This window comes from Melanotaenia boesemani, chromosome 22 (assembly GCF_017639745.1).
Source record: "Melanotaenia boesemani isolate fMelBoe1 chromosome 22, fMelBoe1.pri, whole genome shotgun sequence".
Lineage (NCBI taxonomy): Eukaryota > Metazoa > Chordata > Actinopteri > Atheriniformes > Melanotaeniidae > Melanotaenia > Melanotaenia boesemani.
In genome coordinates, this window is record NC_055703.1 from 2,611,500 (window position 1) to 2,622,401 (window position 10,902).

The 10,902-nt window shown below is 44.3% G+C and overlaps 1 long non-coding RNA gene across 1 annotated transcript; it reads right to left on the bottom strand.

Annotated features, from left to right (window-relative positions):
• Positions 1 to 2,320: 2,320 nt before the first annotated feature.
• LOC121633695 lies at positions 2,321 to 6,234 on the bottom strand. Its single transcript, XR_006009105.1, has 4 exons — positions 6,199 to 6,234; positions 5,543 to 5,652; positions 2,532 to 2,702; positions 2,321 to 2,421 (listed from the first exon to the last, which is right to left on the bottom strand). It is a non-coding gene; the product is annotated as an uncharacterized LOC121633695 (long non-coding RNA).
• Between the last annotated feature and the right edge of the window lie 4,668 nt (positions 6,235 to 10,902).

The window sequence follows — 10,902 nt, forward strand, 5'->3', positions numbered from 1 at the left end:
AAATGGAAGAAAATACAAAAGCAGAGAAATGAAAAAATAAATAACTACGTACAAGTTATTTAAATATGATAAAACAGGGAAGTGTCATCATGACAATCAACTGAAGGGAGTAAAAATTATGTCTACTTTTGATTCAGTATAGGTGGCACCTCACTCCGACGCACCCGTGAAACAAGGTATGCTGAAGTAATTTCTGTTCTTTAAGTATCATTAGGTTACAAGAAAATCATGGTATGAAATCTGATATTTGCACAACATATAAAATTACCCTGAGTTCTCCGTTCATCCACGTCGGTGAATTTCCCTTCGCGTTTGGCAAGATTTATTATTTTGTCGGCATAAAGAGGAACCCACTTCTCAAAGAACTTTGGGGCAGCCCTCACCATGAAGGATCGCAAAGTCTCTGCGCAATCTACAAGATGGTGACATTGAAAAACAAAGTCATTTAAACAATATGTCAGTATACCCACATTTCTTGTCCAAACAAAAAAGAAAATTTTTCCTGACCAAAAATGAAACAACTGTTAAAGAGGACAAAAAAATAGACTCATTTTGGCTGATTTAAAAAAAACAAGAACAATAACAACAAAAACTACAATGGCTGTGCTTTAAAATTTAAAAAAATGCTTAGTTAATGAAAGTAAAATTTAGGCAATGCCAAGCTATAGGCATTTTTGAATTCATAACTTTACTCTTGTGACAATACATTAGAAATTGTTCACAGGAATAAATTGAGACTAGCTCGTCTACTTCAGAGAAGTGGTAGCTGCTTCGTACATACTTTAAATGAATAAATGGCAGTTTGAATACAAACAAAAAAAAACACGTGAGGAGAGATGAAATGATATAAGGTGTTTACAAGATTTTATAAATACTGTTGAAAGCTTAGTGGCACAAGTGTCGCTCCCTCTGAGTTTTGACATACCATGCCTGGGGTCAGAAGTCTGGGGAACTGAGCCAGAACCTCATCGACAGTCTTTGAATGGTCGGCCCTTATCCAGGCTGCCCTGAAGCTGCAAGTATCTCTCATGTACTCATTCACCTGGGTGATTGGCTGGGGTGTTATTTTTAGCCACTCCGCACACTGCACCGCCCGCTCCTCCGGAATGGCGGGGGCTGTAAAACATAAAATTCACACTGTTAACATTTATGTTTAATTATACAATGCATCCCCGGTGATGTTAAGCATTTCCCCTAAATAGACTTAACTTGGGTGGCCTGCACAAGAAGATTTAAAACATGTCCAATAAGATGGTTTCACAGAAAATACAACTATCAGAATATTATCTCTAAAGCAGCTGAATCCTGCACAGACAGGACGATGCAGCACTACAAGCTGCATCATCAATGTGATGTCACAGACAATACCTTCACACTTCAACACACATCTTACGATGAAAAATCAGGCAAAGACATTGTATTACCTGGTATTACTGTTGTCCTTGGCACAGAGGGAGGCAGAGACATCTGTGGCCTGGGCCCGCCCGAGCTCCGCAGTCGCTTTCTTATGTTCCTGAGCCTCTCCTCCAGAAACCCAGTGGCTGGGTACTTAGAGCGCCCCTGGGTGTACCACGTATCCTTACAAGATAAAAATAAACATTTAAGTCCGTAAGCCTAAACATCTTCTTGACTCTGACATTTAATTTAAATTACAAAAATCTTAATCTTTTAGGATGCATTTGTTTAACGCCACACAAAATACTTACCAAAACCACTGGTACTTGCATCTTTTAAGGCAGGGGAAGGAATTGATCAAAGCTGAACTCATGGCAGTTTTTGTCACAGCTGATGGTCTGAAAATGGCAAACATATACAAATAATATAAGTTGTCACACTGTGAAAAACTAAAATTATTTGCTTTTTGTCACTTATAAATGTAGTGAAATTCCATTTACAGTGATAAGACACTAGCATTATCTAAAATGGTTAATGATTTATCATAATGAGCTTCACTTTTTATACTCAACTTTCTGAAAAAAATAATTTCATTGGTATAGTGGTTTACCATTTTCTCAAACTATACCTACAGCATTGCATTCACAAGATTCTCTTCCTCAATCACGATCAAATATTGCGATCTTTGGCCAGGGGCTGATTTCCTCTGTATGTACTTTATCTAAAAATCCTGCCATTTATTCTGAACAAGAGCAGGGACATATCAGGTACCCTTTTTAAAAGAGTCTATGGTATTATTTGGTCAGGAATCAAACATATGACGTCTCAAGGTCCAGGATAGAAACATAAAAACCCACAACAACTTTCATCAGATTTTACTCACGTTTTCTCCACACTTTTCAATAAGGTGGGACACCAAAATTCGACCATGGCACGCCTCTGTTTAATTGTTATCAACTGGTCCGTGTCCAGGCTTTGAACAATGGCCCTGCCCTCAACAACGTCTGAAAGGATAGTGCGGATATCCTGAAAGAATACGGACAAAGTAGGCAAATATACTAAATGCATCGCTATTGTCCAGCTTCAGTGCTAAAGAGGACACCAACACAAAGGTAATTTATTTAGAGATTACTTACAAATGTTGGAACTGTCTGAAGCACAATTGTGCTTGGAGGTGCAATCATCTCAGGGGTTGAATTTGCAGTCATCTCTGTGGGTGCAGGTGCAGTCATTTCTTGGAGGTCATTGGATGAAGGTGGCAATTGGGGTCCTGGGGGTGTGGCTTGTGAGCACACCATTTGCCCAACCTGTACAGGGCAATTCTTCGTGCTTTAAGCTGAACTTATTAGTTGATAAAGCTTGAACATTTTAACTTCTATGCAGCCTACCACATCCCTAATCAAATCTAGTAAAATGATTCTGCAGTAATAAGCAAATTGTGTGGTCCTGCAGGGTATCAAAATAAGTGGAAAAAAACTGGAAGATGGCCCAGAGTTAAATATTACTAGCATTAAAGCATCAGGGCAGATATGAAACACCCCCACTGACTCCACCCCCTAGAATACTCTGTAGCGAAGAGAAATGTATAAATAGTCAGGAATGTTCTTTGTATGGTTTTACAGCATGTAATGATGATGGTCAACCAGTTTGCTTGGATCAACAGCTGCCAAAGTTTGCGTCTGGATTCACAACTGTAGGCATGAAAATGTCTTTCAAACCCTTGTGTTTCCCAACTCTGTACAACAAACTTGATTGTTGGAGTGTTTGTCATCAGATCAAGAAGTATGATGGACTTAATGAGGCCAAACTGGGGTTCACCATCAGGGTCATAAGAGAGGAACAACGTCATCCTGGTCTGTATTTTGTGCCCTTGAAGGTGACCCAAGATGGAACAAGAATCTCACTGAAGGCAGGGAAATCTGAAAGATCTTTTTGGTATTCTTTATATCCATCAATGGTTGAAAGAAAGAAGCTTTGCCCTGGGCCAACCTCTGTATTCTGACTGAACACAGTGCCAGAGCGCAAGTTGTAACAAAGTTGCATCTGATGGCGAAAGCCATTGTCTTACAATATTGCGAAAATTGCATGTGATTGTGACTGACATTTTTAAAGAAGTTGTGTTTTGCTTCACACCGCATTGACCAAAACCTGCACCAAGGGTCCCTAGTTTTCTGATAGCTCTTGGATAATGAACCATGAAGTGGTGCTTGGGACGCAAGTGTAAAGTTGGAAAAAGTTCAAGGAAGAGGGAGTGATGCTCCTCAATGATCTTGGCCAAAAACAGTGTTCCAGCGACAGTAATAGAGGGAGAGAAAATGAACTCCATGCACAGCAGCAACAAGAGGAGAAGTTCCCATTCTTTGTTTCCCTCAGGGAATCAGGTCACTATCATGGTTGGGAGTAGCCTAATAAGGCACCACATTTGAGCTGCTGACTGTCGCATAGATGTTTCAGGGTTTCTCAAGTCATTTTTGGTAATGACAGAGGGCTTTGTTAGCCTTGTCACAAAAGCCGTAATCCGAAGCTTGTGATCCTGTAGTTTATCTGGTCAAGTGTGACATGTTTTTGCTCAATCAGAGAGCTCAAAACAAGTTTATCTCGTAAGGACAACTCCTTCTAAAATGTCGTGCATAATGTCTGGTGCCACATTGTCCAGTGATATGATAGAAAGAGAGGTTATTTAACTCACTGTTTCTCTTTCAACCCTGGTGTCTGAAATGCTTGCAAGTTGCAGATCTGCCTGATGGGTGTGAGCATTACGCAGTTGTGCTGGATCTTCCAATGTTTGCTGCGCCGAGACTCGTTTATGCACTTTGCACCACCGGCACATATGGTTAGCTGCGAAACTTTCAGAGTAACCAAGGATTGCATTTAAGCCCAAATGAGTCCCCAACTACTTGCAGAACAGAGAACTTCCACAACACCTTGAAATGTAGGGATCTGAAGAGGGAGGCCTTCTTTCTCTAGCAACTGCAGCTCTTCAACAATGGGGCGCAGAACAACATCAAGGCCATATGTTTTGGCATCATCTGACTTGTACACTGCAAGCAGGAAGTGTGACCTTAAAACTGGAGAGCAGATCTGGTGGTAGGCTCTTGATTTGAAGGTAAATAAACCCTAGCTTGGTGTGTTCCAGTCTTCGATCCAAGGGGGTTGACGTGTTCACAGTCATCATTGTAAAGAAGAAGTGGGATAGAAGTCTCTTTCAGGAAGAGCGGATGTGTTTTGCAGTACTCCCCATCAAAGACATCCTTAAGAACTCCACCATCTGTTCTTTGCTGCCAATCAATGATTTTCTGTAAGACGCCAGGCATTTGAAGGACCTTTTCAAAAGAAATTTAAGAGGAATACGTTGAAAAGAGTCGAGAACTGCGACTTGTTTGACAGTGCCAGTGGCAGAGTCCCCTCTGCTGGACATAAGAATCCCCCAGAAAAAGTTTCCTCTACAGGTTCAATGAACCCTCCAGATTTCACAAATATTGCTTTTGTTTATATTCAGTTTCCAAATCTCGGAAGGGCTCAGCACAGCTTTGGAACTCCACCATGAGTTGTTGTACCTCTAGTCTTTGATCATGTCCTAAACGACTGAAAATTGCCCATGGTCTTTGATTGTAAGCCCTCCCACAATGTCAGAAACTAAACTAGAGGTCTGTTCAACAAAGAAACCGAATGCCGGGACCAGGTTTGTGAAGGAACAGACTTCAATGAGCAGGAATGTGGCTACTTCGATTTGTAATATCCTCTGGCTCAATCTCATCCCACTCTTCAACTTCCTCTGCCGACTGGTCTTCAGCATTAATGAATTCTGGCTGGACAGGATCTTGAGCAAGTACAGGAGGCACATCCTCAACATTTTCATGCTGCTGTAAGTGTCTTCTAAATGATCGTATGTAGCTAAATGTTCTTCCACAGGCCATGTTCACAACACTGAAAGTAGTTTGCAGCATGACAACATGATGCACGGCACGTAAATGAATAAAAAGACTTCTCACATCCCCAGGAATTCGAGCTTTACATCTAAAGCAATTGAATCCCATGGTTTGTATATACTCTAAAAGAAAAGCGGTCGAAAGAGTAAAGTTTTGTGTGATCACTTTGTCTTGATTTAGGATGTGGTGACTATGTTCCTTTCAACTGCATAACTTACAAATTCATTATGTTTTTTAATGAACTTGAGCCTGTCGCCTATTCTGGGAATTAAGGTGGCGATGGTTGGAAGATCAAGGTAGCCAAAGCTCTCTTCATCAATTGCCTCTTCTGAAACACAGAAAAAAACAAAATCAACACACCATAATATTTTTAATGCTTCTGTGTTCCTTGCTATTCATGCCTTGCACCTGGTTCATTATCTAATATGGACCTGTTATGATATGGCCATGGCACCTGCAGGTGTTACAGACATTCTGTTTTATTGTACACATTTCACTGCAGTAGAAATATTGTAAAATGTTCAAATTTAAGGGACAAAATTGTTGTAAACATCCCAGATTTAGCTTCAAGGTATTTTTCCATCAGTAGTTATAATTTTGAAATTTAACCAACCATAAAAAACAGGACATTATGCACACAGAGGCAAAGAAAAAAATGAGGAGCTGACAACTTAATTTTCACTGAGGTTTGATAGCGTATCTATCGGGTACAACAATCAAAATATTTTCTTCCTTAAAATTAATATGGGAAAAAAGTGGTCCTTTAGCAGATAAGGCTCAGTAAATAATTATCCCCAATTTATTTATAATAGTAGTAGCTACCACGTTACTAATAATAAAATAATGGACATGGAAACAACTAACATTGACTTACCACTAAACCTGTCAATAAGATGTGGAAGCTGCCACTCAACTAAACTTGGACTTGACAAAGTCATCCATGAGAATCAAGCGCAAAACACACACAAAGAATTAAAATAAACAAACGTATCATAAATTACTCATTCAGTAACGTTAACCAAAAGGTATTTTCAATGTTGTAAAATGTTGAAACTACTTACTGAACTTAAGGTAGCTCCCTTGTTTCCCGTCTTTCATTACAGTCAACCTGATTAATCCAGGTGTGACTGGCCGTTGCCATTGCCGTTACTGACGATGGGCACACTTGGATTGATCAGTTCGTCCAGTAATTAAAGACGGAACACAAAGAGGCTGCTATGAGTTCAGGAAGTAGCAGAGCTGTGCATAAAACCAATTAAAGCAGAATCTCGCTTTTTTTTTAACCTGGGGGTCTGTTGTCAGCTGTCATTTCATAAATGTGAACGTGATGAGGTAAGGAATGTTCAAGATCGCTCCACTGTTTAGCTGGGCACGCAGCTAGCAGGCCAGCTTATGATAAGTATTGGGCAACTCATTCATTTCCCCTCTCTAGTACGTTGTCGGACACTCGTTGAGACCATCAGAGCACTTTCAGTGTGGAAAACAAGCATGTTTTTAGGGCGAACTGAGATGCAGAGCGAGTTTCCCAATACTTGAGCTAGGCTGCTCATCACGTTCACATGTATGAAAGGAAGGATGACAACAGGACCCCAGGTTAAAAAAAAAAAGAAATTATCATTTAACTTCTCTACGGTCTTTAACTTCGACTTGAGCAAATTAGAAAGTTTCCGTTTGCCTCTGGCAAACTCAAGCTAGCTAATGCGGCGCGTGCTAACCGTTAAAAAACGTTCTCACAAGCCATCGCTAACTACAAATGACCGAGAGCTAACAATCACTGCTACAGACGTTCATTATTACAAATATACACGGTTACTAAAATAAACTTTATACATATGATTAATATACATGAAACAATAGTGAAAATGTAACAAACCTCGGCCTGTGTAAAGTAGTGTCGCTCGGTAAGATATTCTCGGGCTTCTCCTTCCCTTCAACCCAGGACTCTGGCCAAACGGCTGCAACCGGTGGGGGTAACGGTACTGTTTGTCGCGCATGCGCGAACATCGACCCAACATGTTGGGTAGTCCCAAATGACCAACACAGTATAATGGGAAATTCAACCCAACAGCTAATAACTCAACTACCACACAACAATAACCCGGCAAGTTGGGTTCTTAGATTACCCAAACTTAATGAAAACAACCCAATTAAACTACCTAACAGGTCTCAACCCAGCTGTTGGGTTAAAAAAATAACCCAACAGTTTTTAGTGTGTAGGGGTTCAATAAAAGTAGCAAAGAGAGATGGAGAAAGTGGGCAGCCCTGTGTGACAACCCCAGAGCGGGCTGTATTTTGTCCGTCTCTGGGGACTTTACTTTTTGCTTCCCCGCTCTCTCTTGTTCTGCCTCCTCCTCCTTCTCTCCGCCTCTTGTCGTCCGTTTCTCAGGTGGCCAGTATGCTGCTCCGGTTTCTCCCGCGGTACCTGGCGGGGGCGTGGCCCGTTTGGGCTTAAAATACCAGGCCTTCTCCACCTGCGGGGCTCTGCTCGCGCCGGCCTGCTCACTTGCAGCACTCTGTGTCCTTTGTTTGTGCACTCATTAGTTCTTCCACTTTAGCTTTCCCACTCAACACCTCTCTACAACCAACACTTCCACGCACGACTGATGCTACAGATTGTACACATAGGTTACACTGTTAAGTTACTTTAGGCACCTTTTCTAAATAAATCTCTGTAATTGGCATCCCTCGTTGTTCCGCGTCTTGTTTGTCAAGTCTCTCACGAGCCGGGCTTGACAAAATGGGGGCTCGTCCATCGCTGCATGTTTTCTGTCACCCTGCCGCGTTGAGGTAAGTGCTGTTTTGACACGTTTGGCTGGGAGTTCCCTGGTAGGCTAAGGGCACTTTCCCTTTTGGGCTTGTGTCGGGTTTTGTTTGTTAGTGTTGCGGGAGCTGGTTTTGTGTTGGTTGTGTCAGCAACCTTCTCGGGGGCAGTCCGTGGGGTCGCGTGCGGCAGTCTGTTACAGGGTGCCGTGCGTCCCGCTGTTTTTCGTGCTTAATCATCCCGCCACAGAACTGCATGAAGACTAGGGTCCAGTTTGGTAGTTTGATTAGCAGTTAGAGGGAACTTTCCAGTGGTGGTGTGCGCTGGTGTTTGTCTCAGCGGTGCGTAGCTTGCTCGGGGTGTGATTGTTCGTTGGTGATGGATTTGGCTGCGTTTTATTTGGCGCCGTCGGCGGCGTTTTTGGATACCTGTACAAAGGATCGGTTGGTTGACATAGCCGGGCATTATGCTATTGATTTGCGGGATGGGATGCTTAGGGACGAGTTGAAGACGTTTATTTTGTTGTCCTTGTTTGAAACGGGGGTGCTGCCGAAAGAGCCGGGCGGGGCGGCGGCTGTGAAGCCGGCGCCGTCGGGGTTGTCGGTGACGCGCGGGAATGCGCTCACGTTTGAGCAGCAGGAGCGGTTGCTGCTGTTGCAGTTGGAGGTGGAGCGGACGAAGCTTAGAGTTTTGGATCGGAAGTCGAGGGCGTCCGCGGCGGATGTGCCTGGGTCTGCGCGCGCACGGGATGGCGCGGATATGGCTGCTAATCTTCGTCTGGTCCCTAAGTTTAATGACCGGGACCCTGATACGTTTTTCACTTTGTTTGAGCGGGTGTCTGAGGCCAGGCAGTGGCCTGACGCGGAGAAAGTTCTTTTGCTTCAGTGTGTGCTTACGGGGAAGGCGCAGGAGGCCTATTCTGCTGTGTGCGCGCAGGAACGTTTGTCCTATGAGATGGTGAAGAGTACTGTGTTGAAAGCGTATCAGCTGACGGCGGAGGCTTATCGGCAGAGGTTTCGGCAGTGGGTTAAAGCCGAGAAGCAGACGCATGTGGAGTTTGTTCGCGACTTGTCGTCTCATTTTCAGCGTTGGTGTTCAGCGGTGAAAGTCGACACCTTTGAGGGTCTTGGTGAGCTCATTATTTTGGAGCAGTTTAGGAATGCTTTACCTGGCCGTGTGGTTACGTACTTGAACGAGCGTGAACCCGACTTTGCGCTCAGAGCGGCTCAGTTGGCTGATGATTTTGTGCTGACGCACCGGGGCTGTGGGTCTGGGGTACATTCGGGGCCTGTCAGTAAACCTGATGACTTTGTTGATTTGCGTACGCCGCTTGTTAAACAGGGCTTCTCTCGAAAACACGTTCATGCTGTGCGTCCGGGGCGATCTGGTGGGGCGAGTGTGTGTCATTATTGTCGGGAGGAGGGCCACTGGAAAGACCGGTGTCCTCTGTTGCAGAGGGGCGGAGCGCCTTCCCCAGCTCCGGCTATGCTGTGCGCTACGGCGTGCGGGGGAAAGGCGGTGACGTCAGAGTCGAGTGACAGCTCAGGCTTTGAGCCTTTTATTGCGGACGCGCGGGTATCCCTGGTAGGCAGTGATGAGGGTGTGAACATTAAGGTGCTTCGGGATACGGGTGCTAAGCATTCGTTTATTGTTGACTCTGTGTTGCCATTCTCTGATGGCACGCTTACGGGCGATTCTGTTGTGATGCGTGGCATGGAGCTTGGTTTTGTCCCTGTGCCCCGGCATCGCGTGGTTTTGGACAGTGATTTGGTGAAAGGGGTGTTCTCTGTGGGCGTGCGGCCTGCTTTGCCTTTAGAGGGCGTGGCTATGATTTTGGGGAATGACATCTGTGGGAGCGCCGTGTGGGCGGACGGTCCTCCGCCGGCCCTGGTTGTATCAAAGCCTTTACCCTCTGATGTGGTGTGTGACAGCGAGGTTTTTCCAGTCTGTGTGGTGACGCGCGCACAGAGTAAGACGGGGTGTGATGCTGACGTGACCTTGGCTGATGTTAGATCTTCAGTTGAGCCTGTTGTATGGTCTAGTTTGCCTTTGTCCTTGTCCAGGGCTGAGTGGGTCGAGGCGCTAAGGGTGGACAATAGTTTGTCGGCAGTGTGGGATCAGGTTTTGCCATCTGATCAAATTGGGGATGTTGCGCAGGGTTACTTTGTGCAGGACGACCTGTTGGTGCGTAAATGGTCTCCATGTGACCATGTGGGGTTAGGTGAGCCTGTGTTTCAGCTAGTGGTCCCTTATGCGTTTAGGAATGATGTCGTGAAATCTGCGCATGATCATAGTGGTCATTTTGGGGTGCGTAAAACGTACTTGCATCTCCTAAAGCATTTTTTCTGGCCTCGTGTCAAGAAGGACGTGGCGGCGTACATTAAATCTTGTCACGTGTGTCAGCTGACTGGCAAGCCTAACCAAAAAATTAAACCTGCAACCGTTGCAGCCGAATTCCGGCAGTAAATGAGCCGTTCGAGTATCTTATCATTGACTGTGTGGGGCCGTTGCCTGTTTCGAAATCTGGTTGTAAATATTTATTGACAGTTATGTGCCAAAGCACACGTTATCCTGCCGCGTACCCTCTTCGTTCCATTACCACCAGAGCTGTTGTGAAGGCTCTTTCACAGTTCATTTCCATCTTTGGCATTCCAGTGATTGTACAGAGTGACCGCGGGTCGAATTTTTCTTCACATATGTTTGCTCAGGTTTTGAAAGCCCTTGGTGTTAAGCACAACCAGTCTACTGCATATCACGCGCAGAGCCAGGGAGCGCTAGAACGCTTCCACCAGTCTTTAAAATCCCTTTTACGTGCGT